We start from the raw sequence: 19047 nt of genomic DNA on the forward strand, positions 1-19047 counted from the left end.
GGGGTGGCTGTGTCTTTTTGATTTTAATTTCCCTAAGCTATAGGACCATAAGTGGAAGTGCCCTAGGCTCTGTTGCTTTGTTTTTTAGATGTTTCAGGAAACACCATACACTTCTCCCGAGTGTCTGTTGGCAATTTACATCCCGCCCAGCAGCATAACAAGGCTCCCAGTTCTCCATGGCCTGTCCTGCCTTGCTGGATTTTACACTTTTTTCAGATGGCCCTTTTGACCGGGGGGAAGTGAGACTTCATTGTAGTGCAGATTTCCTTTGCAAGCTTGCTTGGTTGGCCAAAAAGGGCGTATGCGTTTTTCCCTGAATATATTCAGGAAAAAACGCATACGCCCTTTTTGGCCAAGTGCATCATTGTGGACGTTCTGCCTCTTTTCCTATGCTTTCAATGCAATTCCAGTCTACCTCCTGAAATCGGTTTCCTGCAATTCTGCCCCGCTTTCAAGTCCTCTTGGCAGCCTTACTTCAGTATATTTTTGGACGATAGCTGTCATTTATAACTCTGCAGGTTTGTGAATTACAGTGCCCCTGAGCTCCTTTCTTCAACTCGCTTTCTTTTGAGCTGGCCGCAACACCGCAGGATGGCTTCAGGCCCTAATATTGTTCCAGCACGGCACGCTGAGCCTTTGGTTAATTCCTCTTCCTGGTGGGAAATGAGAGTTAAATTTGCCCGTCCAGACACCTCCAGCTAGTCTCTCATTGGTTCTCGCTATTCCTGTTCATCTTCCGCAGAAATTGCAAACTGGGCTAAACAGGAGGTTAAAGGGACTGACTCTCCAAGTCGAGAGAGTGTTAGTAAAGCGTCTGGAATGTTGCACCCGAGTACCAGGGTACGAAAACTGAGACATATTTGAACACGTCTCCCGATCACATGGTTGATCATACTCTGGGTTCCACATGCATGTTTTAGCTGAAGGAAGAATACCTTAAACCTGGGTAGTTGAAACCCGTGGAATGGGTACCATGCAATATGACATCAAAGGGTCTTCATTTGCTCACCGAACCTCTCCAATCCTATCACTGCTGCGTTTATGCCCCTGTACACATGCTTGATTCTCTTTCGGAGACATAGCAATCCATAGGTTTTAAGATACTTACTAGTCAGGTACATTCTTAGACGTTTAATATGCGGTGTTGAGTCCATTTCGTTGAGCAAGGAGTAGCTCTTGTCTATTCCATATTTGGCTTAAGGAAATTTATCTGTGCTCATTTCAATCTCTGGTTTTATGCAGCACCCCAACTCACCTTTCCCCTTAAGCAAGCATAAGTTGGTTTTCTAAATTTGAGACCCTGTTCTGTTTTGGAATTCAGTTCCTGTGTAGCCAAGTTTACATTCCGTGTATTACTGATATCTTATGATGTTTCTTTTTCTGTGTGACTTATTTCAGTTAGAATCATCATACCTGAATCCACTCATTGTGCTGCTAAGGGCCTGATGACATAGATTTCATTGCTGAGTGATATTGCTTTGTAAGTAAATACCAAAAGTTCTTTATCCATTTTTCACTTTCTGCGATGTTGAACTTGTACTGTAAACGAGGTTCTTGTAAACAGAGCCGTTCCAAACTTTGGGGTGGCTGTGTCTTTTTGATTTTAATTTCCCTAAGCTATAGGACCATAAGTGGAAGTGCCCTAGGCTCTGTTGCTTTGTTTTTTAGATGTTTCAGGAAACACCATACACTTCTCCCGAGTGTCTGTTGGCAATTTACATCCCGCCCAGCAGCATAACAAGGCTCCCAGTTCTCCATGGCCTGTCCTGCCTTGCTGGATTTTACACTGTTTTCAGATGGCCCTTTTGACCGGGGGGAAGTGAGACTTCATTGTAGTGCAGATTTCCTTTGCAAGCTTGCTTGGTTGGCCAAAAAGGGCGTATGCGTTTTTTCCTGAATATATTCAGGAAAAAACGCATACGCCCTTTTTGGCCAAGTGCATCATTGTGGACGTTCTGCCTCTTTTCCTATGCTTTCAATGCAATTCCAGTCTACCTCCTGAAATCGGTTTCCTGCAATTCTGCCCCGCTTTCAAGTCCTCTTGGCAGCCTTACTTCAGTATATTTTTGGACGATAGCTGTCATTTATAACTCTGCAGGTTTGTGAATTACAGTGCCCCTGAGCTCCTTTCTTCAACTCGCTTTCTTTTGAGCTGGCCGCAACACCGCAGGATGGCTTCAGGCTCTAATCTGGTTCCGGCACGGCACACTGAGCCTTTGGATATTTCCTCTTCCTGGTGGGAAATGAGAGTTAAATTTGCCCGTCCAGACAACTCCAGCTAGTCTCTCATTGGTTCTCCCTATTCCTGTTCATCTTCCGCAGAAATTGCAAACTGGGCCAAACAGGAGGTTAAAGGCGCTGACTCTCCAAGTCGGGAGAGTGTTAGTAAAGAATCTGGAATGTTGCACCCGAGTACCAGGGGAGGAAAACTGAGACATATTTGAACACGTCTCCCGTTCACACGGTTGATCATACTCTGGGTTCCACATGCATGTTTTAGCTGAAGGAAGAATACCTTAAACCTGGAGAGTTGAGACCCGTGTAATGGGTACCATGCAAATTGACTTCAAAGGGTCTTCATTTGCTCACCGAACCTCTCCAATCCTATCACTGCTGCGTTTATGCCCCTGTACACACGCTTGATTCTCTTTCGGAGACATAGCAATCCATAGGTTTTAAGATACTTACTAGTCAGGTACATTCTTAGGCGTTTAATATGGGGTGTTGAGTCCATTTCGTTGAGCAAGGAGTAGCTCTTGTCTATTCCATATTTGGCTTAAGGAACTTTATCTGTGCTCATTTCAATCTCTGGTTTTATGCAGCACCCCAACTCACCTTTCCCCTTAAGCAAGCATAAGTTGGTTTTCTAAATTTGAGACCCTGTTCTGTTCTGTAATTCAGTTCCTGTGTAGCCAAGTTTACATTCCGTGTATTACTGATATCTTATGATGTTTCATTTTCTGTGTGACTTATTTCAGTTAGAATCATCATACCTGAATCCACTCATTGTGCTGCTAAGGGCCTGATGACATAGATTTCATTGCTGAGTGATATTGCTTTGCAAGTAAATACCACAACTTCTTTATCCATTTTTCACTTTCTGCGATGTTGAACTTGTACTGTAAACGAGGTTCTTGTAAACAGAGGCGTCCCAAACTTTGGGGTGGCTGTGTCTTTTTGATTTTAATTTCCCTAAGCTATAGGACCATAAGTGGAAGTGCCCTAGGCTCTGTTGCTTTGTTTTTTAGATGTTTCAGGAAACACCATACACTTCTCCCGAGTGTCTGTTGGCAATTTACATCCCGCCCAGCAGCATAACAAGGCTCCCAGTTCTCCATGGCCTGTCCTGCCTTTCTGGATTTTACACTTTTTTCAGATGGCCCTTTTGACCGGGGGGAAGTGAGACTTCATTGTAGTGCAGATTTCCTTTGCAAGCTTGCTTGGTTGGCCAAAAAGGGCGTATGCGTTTTTTCCTGAATATATTCAGGAAAAAACGCATACGCCCTTTTTGGCCAAGTGCATCATTGTGGACGTTCTGCCTCTTTTCCTATGCTTTCAATGCAATTCCAGTCTACCTCCTGAAATCGGTTTCCTGCAATTCTGCCCCGCTTTCAAGTCCTCTTGGCAGCCTTACTTCAGTCTATTTTTGGACGATAGCTGTCATTTATAACTCTGCAGGTTTGTGAATTACAGTGCCCCTGAGCTCCTTTCTTCAACTCGCTTTCTTTTGAGCTGGCCGCAACACCGCAGGATGGCTTCAGGCCCTAATCTTGTTCCAGCACGGCACGCTGAGCCTTTGGTTAATTCCTCTTCCTGGTGGGAAATGAGAGTTAAATTTGCCCGTCCAGACACCTCCAGCTAGTCTCTCATTGGTTCTCGCTATTCCTGTTCATCTTCCGCAGAAATTGCAAACTGGGCTAAACAGGAGGTTAAAGGGACTGACTCTCCAAGTCGGGAGAGTGTTAGTAAAGCGTCTGGAATGTTGCACCCGAGTACCAGGGTACGAAAACTGAGACATATTTGAACACGTCTCCCGATCACATGGTTGATCATACTCTGGGTTCCACATGCATGTTTTAGCTGAAGGAAGAATACCTTAAACCTGGGTAGTTGAAACCCGTGGAATGGGTACCATGCAATATGACATCAAAGGGTCTTCATTTGCTCACCGAACCTCTCCAATCCTAACACTGCTGCGTTTATGCCCCTGTACACATGCTTGATTCTCTTTCGGAGACATAGCAATCCATAGGTTTTAAGATACTTACTAGTCAGGTACATTCTTAGGCGTTTAATATGCGGTGTTGAGTCCATTTCGTTGAGCAAGGAGTAGCTCTTGTCTATTCCATATTTGGCTTAAGGAACTTTATCTGTGCTCATTTCAATCTCTGGTTTTATGCAGCACCCCAACTCACCTTTCCCCTTAAGCAAGCATAAGTTGGTTTTCTAAATTTGAGACCCTGTTCTGTTTTGGAATTCAGTTCCTGTGTAGCCAAGTTTACATTCCGTGTATTACTGATATCTTATGATGTTTCTTTTTCTGTGTGACTTATTTCAGTTAGAATCATCATACCTGAATCCACTCATTGTGCTGCTAAGGGCCTGATGACATAGATTTCATTGCTGAGTGATATTGCTTTGTAAGTAAATACCAAAAGTTCTTTATCCATTTTTCACTTTCTGTGATGTTGAACTTGTACTGTAAACGAGGTTCTTGTAAACAGAGCCGTTCCAAACTTTGGGGTGGGTGTGTCTTTTTGATTTTAATTTCCCTAAGCTATAGGACCATAAGTGGAAGTGCCCTAGGCTCTGTTGCTTTGTTTTTTAGATGTTTCAGGAAACACCATACACTTCTCCCGAGTGTCTGTTGGCAATTTACATCCCGCCCATCAGCATAACAAGGCTCACAGTTCTCCATGGCCTGTCCTGCCTTGCTGGATTTTACACTTTTTTCAGATGGCCCTTTTGACCGGTGGGAAGTGAGACTTCATTGTAGTGCAGATTTCCTTTGCAAGCTTGCTTGGTTGGCCAAAAAGGGCGTATGCGTTTTTTCCTGAATATATTCAGGAAAAAACGCATACGCCCTTTTTGGCCAAGTGCATCATTGTGGACGTTCTGCCTCTTTTCCTATGCTTTCAATGCAATTCCTGTCTACCTCCTGAAATCGGATTCCTGCAACTCTGCCCCGCTTTCAAGTCCTCTTGGCAGCCTTACTTCAGTATATTTTTGGACGATAGCTGTCATTTATAACTCTGCAGGTTTGTGAATTACAGTGCCCCTGAGCTCCTTTCTTCAACTCGCTTTCTTTTGAGCTGGCCGCAACACCGCAGGATGGCTTCAGGCTCTAATCTGGTTCCGGCACGGCACACTGAGCCTTTGGTTATTTCCTCTTCCTGGTGGGAAATGAGAGTTAAATTTGCCCGTCCAGACAACTCCAGCTAGTCTCTCATTGGTTCTCCCTATTCCTGTTCATCTTCCGCAGAAATTGCAAACTGGGCCAAACAGGAGGTTAAAGGCGCTGACTCTCCAAGTCGGGAGAGTGTTAGTAAAGAATCTGGAATGTTGCACCCGAGTACCAGGGGAGGAAAACTGAGACATATTTGAACACGTCTCCCGTTCACACGGTTGATCATACTCTGGGTTCCACATGCATGTTTTAGCTGAAGGAAGAATACCTTAAACCTGGAGAGTTGAGACCCGTGTAATGGGTACCATGCAAATTGACTTCAAAGGGTCTTCATTTGCTCACCGAACCTCTCCAATCCTATCACTGCTGCGTTTATGCCCCTGTACACACGCTTGATTCTCTTTCGGAGACATAGCAATCCATAGGTTTTAAGATACTTACTAGTCAGGTACATTCTTAGGCGTTTAATATGGGGTGTTGAGTCCATTTCGTTGAGCAAGGAGTAGCTCTTGTCTATTCCATATTTGGCTTAAGGAACTTTATCTGTGCTCATTTCAATCTCTGGTTTTATGCAGCACCCCAACTCACCTTTCCCCTTAAGCAAGCATAAGTTGGTTTTCTAAATTTGAGACCCTGTTCTGTTCTGTAATTCAGTTCCTGTGTAGCCAAGTTTACATTCCGTGTATTACTGATACCTTATGATGTTTCATTTTCTGTGTGACTTATTTCAGTTAGAATCATCATACCTGAATCCACTCATTGTGCTGCTAAGGGCCTGTTGACATAGATTTCATTGCTGAGTGATATTCCTTTGCAAGTAAATACCACAACTTCTTTATCCATTTTTCACTTTCTGCGATGTTGAACTTGTACTGTAAACGAGGTTCTTGTAAACAGAGGCGTCCCAAACTTTGGGGTGGCTGTGTCTTTTTGATTTTAATTTCCCTAAGCTATAGGACCATAAGTGGAAGTGCCCTAGGCTCTGTTGCTTTGTTTTTTAGATGTTTCAGGAAACACCATACACTTCTCCCGAGTGTCTGTTGGCAATTTACATCCCGCCCAGCAGCATAACAAGGCTCCCAGTTCTCCATGGCCTGTCCTGCCTTGCTGGATTTTACACTTTTTTCAGATGGCCCTTTTGACCGGGGGGAAGTGAGACTTCATTGTAGTGCAGATTTCCTTTGCAAGCTTGCTTGGTTGGCCAAAAAGGGCGTATGCGTTTTTCCCTGAATATATTCAGGAAAAAACGCATACGCCCTTTTTGGCCAAGTGCATCATTGTGGACGTTCTGCCTCTTTTCCTATGCTTTCAATGCAATTCCAGTCTACCTCCTGAAATCGGTTTCCTGCAATTCTGCCCCGCTTTCAAGTCCTCTTGGCAGCCTTACTTCAGTATATTTTTGGACGATAGCTGTCATTTATAACTCTGCAGGTTTGTGAATTACAGTGCCCCTGAGCTCCTTTCTTCAACTCGCTTTCTTTTGAGCTGGCCGCAACACCGCAGGATGGCTTCAGGCCCTAATATTGTTCCAGCACGGCACGCTGAGCCTTTGGTTAATTCCTCTTCCTGGTGGGAAATGAGAGTTAAATTTGCCCGTCCAGACACCTCCAGCTAGTCTCTCATTGGTTCTCGCTATTCCTGTTCATCTTCCGCAGAAATTGCAAACTGGGCTAAACAGGAGGTTAAAGGGACTGACTCTCCAAGTCGAGAGAGTGTTAGTAAAGCGTCTGGAATGTTGCACCCGAGTACCAGGGTACGAAAACTGAGACATATTTGAACACGTCTCCCGATCACATGGTTGATCATACTCTGGGTTCCACATGCATGTTTTAGCTGAAGGAAGAATACCTTAAACCTGGGTAGTTGAAACCCGTGGAATGGGTACCATGCAATATGACATCAAAGGGTCTTCATTTGCTCACCGAACCTCTCCAATCCTATCACTGCTGCGTTTATGCCCCTGTACACATGCTTGATTCTCTTTCGGAGACATAGCAATCCATAGGTTTTAAGATACTTACTAGTCAGGTACATTCTTAGACGTTTAATATGCGGTGTTGAGTCCATTTCGTTGAGCAAGGAGTAGCTCTTGTCTATTCCATATTTGGCTTAAGGAAATTTATCTGTGCTCATTTCAATCTCTGGTTTTATGCAGCACCCCAACTCACCTTTCCCCTTAAGCAAGCATAAGTTGGTTTTCTAAATTTGAGACCCTGTTCTGTTTTGGAATTCAGTTCCTGTGTAGCCAAGTTTACATTCCGTGTATTACTGATATCTTATGATGTTTCTTTTTCTGTGTGACTTATTTCAGTTAGAATCATCATACCTGAATCCACTCATTGTGCTGCTAAGGGCCTGATGACATAGATTTCATTGCTGAGTGATATTGCTTTGTAAGTAAATACCAAAAGTTCTTTATCCATTTTTCACTTTCTGCGATGTTGAACTTGTACTGTAAACGAGGTTCTTGTAAACAGAGCCGTTCCAAACTTTGGGGTGGCTGTGTCTTTTTGATTTTAATTTCCCTAAGCTATAGGACCATAAGTGGAAGTGCCCTAGGCTCTGTTGCTTTGTTTTTTAGATGTTTCAGGAAACACCATACACTTCTCCCGAGTGTCTGTTGGCAATTTACATCCCGCCCAGCAGCATAACAAGGCTCCCAGTTCTCCATGGCCTGTCCTGCCTTGCTGGATTTTACACTGTTTTCAGATGGCCCTTTTGACCGGGGGGAAGTGAGACTTCATTGTAGTGCAGATTTCCTTTGCAAGCTTGCTTGGTTGGCCAAAAAGGGCGTATGCGTTTTTTCCTGAATATATTCAGGAAAAAACGCATACGCCCTTTTTGGCCAAGTGCATCATTGTGGACGTTCTGCCTCTTTTCCTATGCTTTCAATGCAATTCCAGTCTACCTCCTGAAATCGGTTTCCTGCAATTCTGCCCCGCTTTCAAGTCCTCTTGGCAGCCTTACTTCAGTATATTTTTGGACGATAGCTGTCATTTATAACTCTGCAGGTTTGTGAATTACAGTGCCCCTGAGCTCCTTTCTTCAACTCGCTTTCTTTTGAGCTGGCCGCAACACCGCAGGATGGCTTCAGGCTCTAATCTGGTTCCGGCACGGCACACTGAGCCTTTGGATATTTCCTCTTCCTGGTGGGAAATGAGAGTTAAATTTGCCCGTCCAGACAACTCCAGCTAGTCTCTCATTGGTTCTCCCTATTCCTGTTCATCTTCCGCAGAAATTGCAAACTGGGCCAAACAGGAGGTTAAAGGCGCTGACTCTCCAAGTCGGGAGAGTGTTAGTAAAGAATCTGGAATGTTGCACCCGAGTACCAGGGGAGGAAAACTGAGACATATTTGAACACGTCTCCCGTTCACACGGTTGATCATACTCTGGGTTCCACATGCATGTTTTAGCTGAAGGAAGAATACCTTAAACCTGGAGAGTTGAGACCCGTGTAATGGGTACCATGCAAATTGACTTCAAAGGGTCTTCATTTGCTCACCGAACCTCTCCAATCCTATCACTGCTGCGTTTATGCCCCTGTACACACGCTTGATTCTCTTTCGGAGACATAGCAATCCATAGGTTTTAAGATACTTACTAGTCAGGTACATTCTTAGGCGTTTAATATGGGGTGTTGAGTCCATTTCGTTGAGCAAGGAGTAGCTCTTGTCTATTCCATATTTGGCTTAAGGAACTTTATCTGTGCTCATTTCAATCTCTGGTTTTATGCAGCACCCCAACTCACCTTTCCCCTTAAGCAAGCATAAGTTGGTTTTCTAAATTTGAGACCCTGTTCTGTTCTGTAATTCAGTTCCTGTGTAGCCAAGTTTACATTCCGTGTATTACTGATATCTTATGATGTTTCATTTTCTGTGTGACTTATTTCAGTTAGAATCATCATACCTGAATCCACTCATTGTGCTGCTAAGGGCCTGATGACATAGATTTCATTGCTGAGTGATATTGCTTTGCAAGTAAATACCACAACTTCTTTATCCATTTTTCACTTTCTGCGATGTTGAACTTGTACTGTAAACGAGGTTCTTGTAAACAGAGGCGTCCCAAACTTTGGGGTGGCTGTGTCTTTTTGATTTTAATTTCCCTAAGCTATAGGACCATAAGTGGAAGTGCCCTAGGCTCTGTTGCTTTGTTTTTTAGATGTTTCAGGAAACACCATACACTTCTCCCGAGTGTCTGTTGGCAATTTACATCCCGCCCAGCAGCATAACAAGGCTCCCAGTTCTCCATGGCCTGTCCTGCCTTTCTGGATTTTACACTTTTTTCAGATGGCCCTTTTGACCGGGGGGAAGTGAGACTTCATTGTAGTGCAGATTTCCTTTGCAAGCTTGCTTGGTTGGCCAAAAAGGGCGTATGCGTTTTTTCCTGAATATATTCAGGAAAAAACGCATACGCCCTTTTTGGCCAAGTGCATCATTGTGGACGTTCTGCCTCTTTTCCTATGCTTTCAATGCAATTCCAGTCTACCTCCTGAAATCGGTTTCCTGCAATTCTGCCCCGCTTTCAAGTCCTCTTGGCAGCCTTACTTCAGTCTATTTTTGGACGATAGCTGTCATTTATAACTCTGCAGGTTTGTGAATTACAGTGCCCCTGAGCTCCTTTCTTCAACTCGCTTTCTTTTGAGCTGGCCGCAACACCGCAGGATGGCTTCAGGCCCTAATCTTGTTCCAGCACGGCACGCTGAGCCTTTGGTTAATTCCTCTTCCTGGTGGGAAATGAGAGTTAAATTTGCCCGTCCAGACACCTCCAGCTAGTCTCTCATTGGTTCTCGCTATTCCTGTTCATCTTCCGCAGAAATTGCAAACTGGGCTAAACAGGAGGTTAAAGGGACTGACTCTCCAAGTCGGGAGAGTGTTAGTAAAGCGTCTGGAATGTTGCACCCGAGTACCAGGGTACGAAAACTGAGACATATTTGAACACGTCTCCCGATCACATGGTTGATCATACTCTGGGTTCCACATGCATGTTTTAGCTGAAGGAAGAATACCTTAAACCTGGGTAGTTGAAACCCGTGGAATGGGTACCATGCAATATGACATCAAAGGGTCTTCATTTGCTCACCGAACCTCTCCAATCCTAACACTGCTGCGTTTATGCCCCTGTACACATGCTTGATTCTCTTTCGGAGACATAGCAATCCATAGGTTTTAAGATACTTACTAGTCAGGTACATTCTTAGGCGTTTAATATGCGGTGTTGAGTCCATTTCGTTGAGCAAGGAGTAGCTCTTGTCTATTCCATATTTGGCTTAAGGAACTTTATCTGTGCTCATTTCAATCTCTGGTTTTATGCAGCACCCCAACTCACCTTTCCCCTTAAGCAAGCATAAGTTGGTTTTCTAAATTTGAGACCCTGTTCTGTTTTGGAATTCAGTTCCTGTGTAGCCAAGTTTACATTCCGTGTATTACTGATATCTTATGATGTTTCTTTTTCTGTGTGACTTATTTCAGTTAGAATCATCATACCTGAATCCACTCATTGTGCTGCTAAGGGCCTGATGACATAGATTTCATTGCTGAGTGATATTGCTTTGTAAGTAAATACCAAAAGTTCTTTATCCATTTTTCACTTTCTGTGATGTTGAACTTGTACTGTAAACGAGGTTCTTGTAAACAGAGCCGTTCCAAACTTTGGGGTGGGTGTGTCTTTTTGATTTTAATTTCCCTAAGCTATAGGACCATAAGTGGAAGTGCCCTAGGCTCTGTTGCTTTGTTTTTTAGATGTTTCAGGAAACACCATACACTTCTCCCGAGTGTCTGTTGGCAATTTACATCCCGCCCATCAGCATAACAAGGCTCACAGTTCTCCATGGCCTGTCCTGCCTTGCTGGATTTTACACTTTTTTCAGATGGCCCTTTTGACCGGTGGGAAGTGAGACTTCATTGTAGTGCAGATTTCCTTTGCAAGCTTGCTTGGTTGGCCAAAAAGGGCGTATGCGTTTTTTCCTGAATATATTCAGGAAAAAACGCATACGCCCTTTTTGGCCAAGTGCATCATTGTGGACGTTCTGCCTCTTTTCCTATGCTTTCAATGCAATTCCTGTCTACCTCCTGAAATCGGTTTCCTGCAATTCTGCCCCGCTTTCAAGTCCTCTTGGCAGCCTTACTTCAGTATATTTTTGGACGATAGCTGTCATTTATAACTCTGCAGGTTTGTGAATTACAGTGCCCCTGAGCTCCTTTCTTCAACTCGCTTTCTTTTGAGCTGGCCGCAACACCGCAGGATGGCTTCAGGCTCTAATCTGGTTCCGGCACGGCACACTGAGCCTTTGGTTATTTCCTCTTCCTGGTGGGAAATGAGAGTTAAATTTGCCCGTCCAGACAACTCCAGCTAGTCTCTCATTGGTTCTCCCTATTCCTGTTCATCTTCCGCAGAAATTGCAAACTGGGCCAAACAGGAGGTTAAAGGCGCTGACTCTCCAAGTCGGGAGAGTGTTAGTAAAGAATCTGGAATGTTGCACCCGAGTACCAGGGGAGGAAAACTGAGACATATTTGAACACGTCTCCCGTTCACACGGTTGATCATACTCTGGGTTCCACATGCATGTTTTAGCTGAAGGAAGAATACCTTAAACCTGGAGAGTTGAGACCCGTGTAATGGGTACCATGCAAATTGACTTCAAAGGGTCTTCATTTGCTCACCGAACCTCTCCAATCCTATCACTGCTGCGTTTATGCCCCTGTACACACGCTTGATTCTCTTTCGGAGACATAGCAATCCATAGGTTTTAAGATACTTACTAGTCAGGTACATTCTTAGGCGTTTAATATGGGGTGTTGAGTCTATTTCGTTGAGCAAGGAGTAGCTCTTGTCTATTCCATATTTGGCTTAAGGAACTTTATCTGTGCTCATTTCAATCTCTGGTTTTATGCAGCACCCCAACTCACCTTTCCCCTTAAGCAAGCATAAGTTGGTTTTCTAAATTTGAGACCCTGTTCTGTTCTGTAATTCAGTTCCTGTGTAGCCAAGTTTACATTCCGTGTATTACTGATACCTTATGATGTTTCATTTTCTGTGTGACTTATTTCAGTTAGAATCATCATACCTGAATCCACTCATTGTGCTGCTAAGGGCCTGTTGACATAGATTTCATTGCTGAGTGATATTGCTTTGCAAGTAAATACCACATCTTCTTTATCCATTTTTCACTTTCTGCGATGTTGAACTTGTACTGTAAACGAGGTTCTTGTAAACAGAGGCGTCCCAAACTTTGGGGTGGCTGTGTCTTTTTGATTTTAATTTCCCTAAGCTATAGGACCATAATTGGAAGTGCCCTAGGCTCTGTTGCTTTGTTTTTTAGATGTTTCAGGAAACACCATACACTTCTCCCGAGTGTCTGTTGGCAATTTACATCCCGCCCAGCAGCATAACAAGGCTCCCAGTTCTCCATGGCCTGTCCTGCCTTGCTGGATTTTACACTTTTTTCAGATGGCCCTTTTGACCGGGGGGAAGTGAGACTTCATTGTAGTGCAGATTTCCTTTGCAAGCTTGCTTGGTTGGCCAAAAAGGGCGTATGCGTTTTTTCCTGTATATATTCAGGAAAAAACGCATACGCCCTTTTTGGCCAAGTGCATCATTGTGGACGTTCTGCCTCTTTTCCTATGCTTTCAATGCAATTCCAGTCTACCTCCTGAAATCGGTTTCCTGCAATTCTGCCCCGCTTTCAAGTCCTCTTGGCAGCCTTACTTCAGTATATTTTTGGACGATAGCTGTCATTTATAACTCTGCAGGTTTGTGAATTACAGTGCCGCTGAGCTCCTTTCTTCAACTCGCTTTCTTGTGACCTGGCCGCAACACCGCAGGATGTCTTCAGGCCCTAATCTTGTTCCAGCACGGCACGCTGAGCCTTTGGTTAATTCCTCTTCCTGGTGGGAAATGAGAGTTAAATTTGCCCGTCCAGACACCTCCAGCAAGTCTCTCATTGGTTCTCGCTATCCTGTTCATCTTCCGCTGAAATTGCAAACTGGGCCAAACAGGAGGTTAAAGGGACTGACTCTCCAAGTCAGGAGAGTGTTAGTAAAGCGTCTGGAATGTTGCACCCGAGTACCAGGGTACGAAAACTGAGACATATTTGAACACGTCTCCCGATCACATGGTTGATCATACTGTGGGTTACACATGCATGTTTTAGCTGTAGGAAGAATACCTTAAACCTGGGTAGTTGAAACCCGTGGAATGGGTACCATGCAATATGACTTCAAAGGGTCTTCATTTGCTCACCGAACCTCTCCAATCCTATCACTGCTGTGTTTATGCCCCTGTACACATGCTTGATTCTCTTTCGGAGACATAGCAATCCATAGGTTTTAAGATACTTACTAGTCAGGTACATTCTTAGGCGTTTAATATGGGGTGTTGAGTCCATTTCGTTGAGCAAGGAGTAGCTCTTGTCTATTCCATATTTGGCTTAAGGAACTTTATCTGTGCTCATTTCAATCTCTGGTTTTATGCAGCACCCCAACTCACCTTTCCCCTTAAGCAAGCATAAGTTGGTTTTCTAAATTTGAGACCCTGTTCTGTTTTGGAATTCAGTTCCTGTGTAGCCAAGTTTACATTCCGTGTATTAGTGATATCTTATGATGTTTCTTTTTCTGTGTGACTTATTTCAGTTAGAATCATCGTACCTGAATCCACTCATTATGCTGCTACGGGCCTGATGACATAGATTTCATTGCTGAGTGATACTGCATTGTACGTAAGTACCACAAGTTCTTTATCCATTTTTCACTTTCTGTGATATTGAACTTGTACGGTAAATGAGGTTCTTGTAAACAGAGGCGTCCCAAACTTTGGGGTGGCTGTGTTTTTTTGATTTTAATTTCCCTAAGCTATAGGACCATAATTGGAAGTGCCCTAGGCTCTGTTGCTTTGTTTTTTAGATGTTTCAGGAAACACCATACACTTCTCCCGAGTGTCTGTTGGCAATTTACATCCCACCCATCAGCATAACAAGGCTCCCAGTTCTCCATGGCCTGTCCTGCCTGGCTGGATTTTACACTTTTTCCACATGGCCCTTTTGACCGAGGGGAAGTGAGACTTCATTGTAGTGCAGATTTCCTTTGCAAGCTTGCTTAGTTGGCCAAAAAGGGCGTATGCGTTTTTTCCTGAATATATTCAGGAAAAAACGCATACGCCCTTTTTGGCCAAGTGCATCATTGTGGACGTTCTGCCTCTTTTCCTATGATTTCAATGCAATTCCAGTCTACCTCCTGAAATCGGTTTCCTGCAATTCTGCCCCGCTTTCAAGTCCTCTTGGCAGCCTTACTTCAGTATATTTTTGGACGATAGCTGTCATTTATAACTCTGCAGGTTTGTGAATTACAGTGCCCCTGAGCTCCTTTCTTCAACTCGCTTTCTTTTGAGCTGGCCGCAACACCGCAGTGTGGCTTCAGGCCCTAATCTGGTTCCGGCACGGCACACTGGCCCTTTGGTTATTTCCTCTTCCTGGTGGGAAATGAGAGTTAAATTTACCCGTCCAGACACCTCCAGCTAGTCTCTCATTGGTTCTCCCTATTCCTGTTCATCTTCCGCAGAAATTGCAAACTGGGCCAAACAGGAGGTTAAAGGGACTGACTCTCCAAGTCGGGAGAGTGTTAGTAAAGCGTCTGGAATGTTGCACCCGAGTACCAGGGGAGGAAAACTGAGACATATTTGAACACGTCTCCCGTTCACACGGTTGATCATACTCTGGGTTCCACATGCATGTTTTAGCTGAAGGAAGAATACCTTAAACCTGGGTAGTTGAAACCCGTGGAATGGGTACCATGCAATATGACATCAAAGGGTCTTCATTTGCTCACCGAACCTCTCCAATCCTATCACTGCTGCGTTTATGCCCCTGTACACATGTTTGAGTCTCTTTCGGAGACAGCAATCCATAGGTTTTAGGATACTTACTAGTCAGGTACATTCTTAGGCGTTTAATATGGGGTGTTGAGTCCATTTCGTTGAGCAAGGAGTAGCTCTTGTCTATTCCATATTTGGCTTAAGGAACTTTATCTGTGCTCATTTCAATCTCTGGTTTTATGCAGCACCCCAACTCACCTTTCCCCTTAAGCAAGCATAAGTTGGTTTTTTAATTTGAGACGCTGTTCTGTTTTGGAATTCAGTTCCTGTGTAGCCAAGTTTATATTCCGTGTATTAGTGATATCTTATGATATTTCTTTTTCTGTGTGACTTATTTCAGTTAGAATCATCATACCTGAATCCACTCATTGTGCTGCTAAGGGCCTGATGAGATAGATTTCATTGCTGTGTGATATTACTTTGTAAGTAAATACCACAAGTTCTTTATCCATTTTTCACTTTCTGCGATGTTGAACTTGTACTGTAAACGAGGTTCTTGTAAACAGAGCTGTTCCAAACTTTGGGGTGGCTGTGTCTTTTTGATTTTAATTTCCCTAAGCTATAGGACCATAAGTGGAAGTGCCCTAGGCTCTGTTGCTTTGTTTTTTAGATGTTTCAGGAAACACCATACACTTCTCCCGAGTGTCTGTTGGCAATTTACATCCCGCCCAGCAGCATAACAAGGCTCTCAGTTCTCCATGGCCTGTCCTGCCTTGCTGGATTTTACACTTTTTTCAGATGGCCCTTTTGACCGGGGGGAAGTGAGACTTCATTGTAGTGCAGATTTCCTTTGCAAGCTTGCTTGGTTGGCCAAAAAGGGCGTATGCGTTTTTTCCTGAATATATTCAGGAAAAAACGCATACACCCTTTTTGGCCAAGTGCATCATTGTGGACGTTCTGCCTCTTTTCCTATGCTTTCAATGCAATTCCAGTCTACCTCCTGAAATCGGTTTCCTGCAATTCTGCCCCGCTTTCAAGTCCTCTTGGCAGCCTTACTTCAGTATATTTTTGGACGATAGCTGTCATTTATAACTCTGCAGGTTTGTGAATTACAGTGCCCCTGAGCTCCTTTCTTCAACTTGCTTTCTTGTGACCTGGCCGCAACACCGCAGGATGGCTTCAGGCCCTAATCTTGTTCCAGCACTGCACGCTGAGCCTTTGGTTAATTCCTCTTCCTGGTGGGAAATGAGAGTTAAATTTGCCCGTCCAGAAACCTCCAGCAAGTCTCTCATTGGTTCTCGCTATCCTGTTCATCTTCCGCTGAAATTGCAAACTGGGCCAAACAGGAGGTTAAAGGGACTGACTCTCCAAGTCAGTAGAGTGTTAGTAAAGCGACTGGAATGTTGCACCCGAGTACCAGGGTACGAAAACTGAGACATATTTGAACACGTCTCCCGATCACATGGTTGATCATACTCTGGGTTCCACATGCATGTTTTAGCTGAAGGAAGAATACCTTAAACCTGGCTAGTTGAAACCCGTGGAATGGGTACCATGCAATATGACATCAAAGGGTCTTCATTTGCTCACCGAACCTCTCCAATCCTATCACTGCTGCGTTTATGCCCCTGTACACATGCTTGATTCTCTTTCGGAGACATAGCAATCCATAGGTTTTAAGATACTTACTAGTCAGGTACATTCTTAGGCGTTTAATATGGGATGTTGAGTCCATTTCGTTGAGCAAGGAGTAGCTCTTGTCTATTCCATATTTGGCTTAAGGAACTTTATCTGTGCTCATTTCAATCTCTGGTTTTATGCAGCACCCCAACTCACCTTTCCCCTTAAGCAAGCTTAAGTTGGTTTTCTAAATTTGAGACGCTGTTCTGTTTTGGAATTCAGTTCCTGTGTAGCCAAGTTTACATTCCGTGTATTACTGATACCTTATGATGTTTCTTTTTCTGTGTGACTTATTTCAGTTAGAATCATCATACCTGAATCCACTCATTGTGCTGCTAAGGGCCTGATGACATAGATTTCATTGCTGTGTGATATTACTTTGTAAGTAAATACCACAAGTTCTTTATCCATTTTTCACTTTCTGCGATGTTGAACTTGTACTGTAAACGAGGTTCTTGTAAACAGAGCTGTTCCAATCTTTGGGGTGGCTGTGTCTTTTTGATTTTAATTTCCCTAAGCTATAGGACCATAAGTGGAAGTGCCCTAGGCTCTGTTGCTTTGTTTTTTAGATGTTTCAGGAAACACCATACACTTCTCCCGAGTGTCTGTTGGCAATTTACATCCCGCCCAGCAGCATAACAAGGCTCTCAGTTCTCCATGGCCTGTCCTGCCTTGCTGGATTTTACACTTTTTTCAGATGGCCCTTTTGACCGGGGGGAAGTGAGACTTCATTGTAGTGCAGATTTCCTTTGCAAGCTTGCTTGGTTGGCCAAAAAGGGTGTATGCGTTTTTTCCTGAATATATTCAGGAAAAAACGCATACACCCTTTTTGGCCAAGTGCATCATTGTGGACGTTCTGCCTCTTTTCCTATGCTTTCAATGCAATTCCAGTCTACCTCCTGAAATCGGTTTCCTGCAATTCTGCCCCGCTTTCAAGTCCTCTTGGCAGCCTTACTTCAGTATATTTTTGGACGATAGCTGTCATTTATAACTCTGCAGGTTTGTGAATTACAGTGCCCCTGAGCTCCTTTCTTCAACTTGCTTTCTTGTGACCTGGCCGCAACACCGCAGGATGGCTTCAGGCCCTAATCTTGTTCCAGCACGGCACGCTGAGCCTTTGGTTAATTCCTCTTCCTGGTGGGAAATGAGAGTTAAATTTGCCCGTCCAGAAACCTCCAGCAAGTCTCTCATTGGTTCTCGCTATCCTGTTCATCTTCCGCTGAAATTGCAAACTGGGCCAAACAGGAGGTTAAAGGGACTGACTCTCCAAGTCAGTAGAGTGTTAGTAAAGCGACTGGAATGTTGCACCCGAGTACCAGGGTACGAAAACTGAGACATATTTGAACACGTCTCCCGATCACATGGTTGATCATACTCTGGGTTCCACATGCATGTTTTAGCTGAAGGAAGAATACCTTAAACCTGGGTAGTTGAAACCCGTGGAATGGGTACCATGCAATATGACATCAAAGGGTCTTCATTTGCTCACCGAACCTCTCCAATCCTATCACTGCTGCGTTTATGCCCCTGTACACATGCTTGATTCTCTTTCGGAGACATAGCAATCCATAGGTTTTAAGATACTTACTAGTCAGGTACATTCTTAGGCGTTTAATATGGGATGATGAGTCCATTTCGTTGAGCAAGGAGTAGCTCTTGTCTATTCCATATTTGGCTTAAGGAACTTTATCTGTGCTCATTTCAATCTCTGGTTTTATGCAGCACCCCAACTCACCTTTCCCCTTAAGCAAGCTTAAGTTGGTTTTCTAAATTTGAGACGCTGTTCTGTTTTGGAATTCAGTTCCTGTGTAGCCAAGTTTACATTCCGTATATTACTGATACCTTATGATGTTTCTTTTTCTGTGTGACTTATTTCAGTTAGAATCATCATACCTGAATCCACTCATTGTGCTGCTAAGGGCCTGATGACATAGATTTCATTGCTGAGTGATATTGCTTTGTAAGTAAATACCACAACATCTTTATCCATTTTTCATTTTCTGCGATGTTGAACTTGTACTGTAAACGAGGTTCTTGTAAACAGAGGCGTCCCAAACTTTGGGGTGGCTGTGTCTTTTTGATTTTAATTTCCCTAAGCTATAGGACCATAAGTGGAAGTGCCCTAGGCTCTGTTGCTTTGTTTTTTAGATGTT

Source organism: Grampus griseus (genome assembly GCF_964374135.1).
Source record: "Grampus griseus genome assembly, chromosome: 4".
NCBI classification, from domain to species: Eukaryota; Metazoa; Chordata; class Mammalia; order Artiodactyla; family Delphinidae; genus Grampus; species Grampus griseus.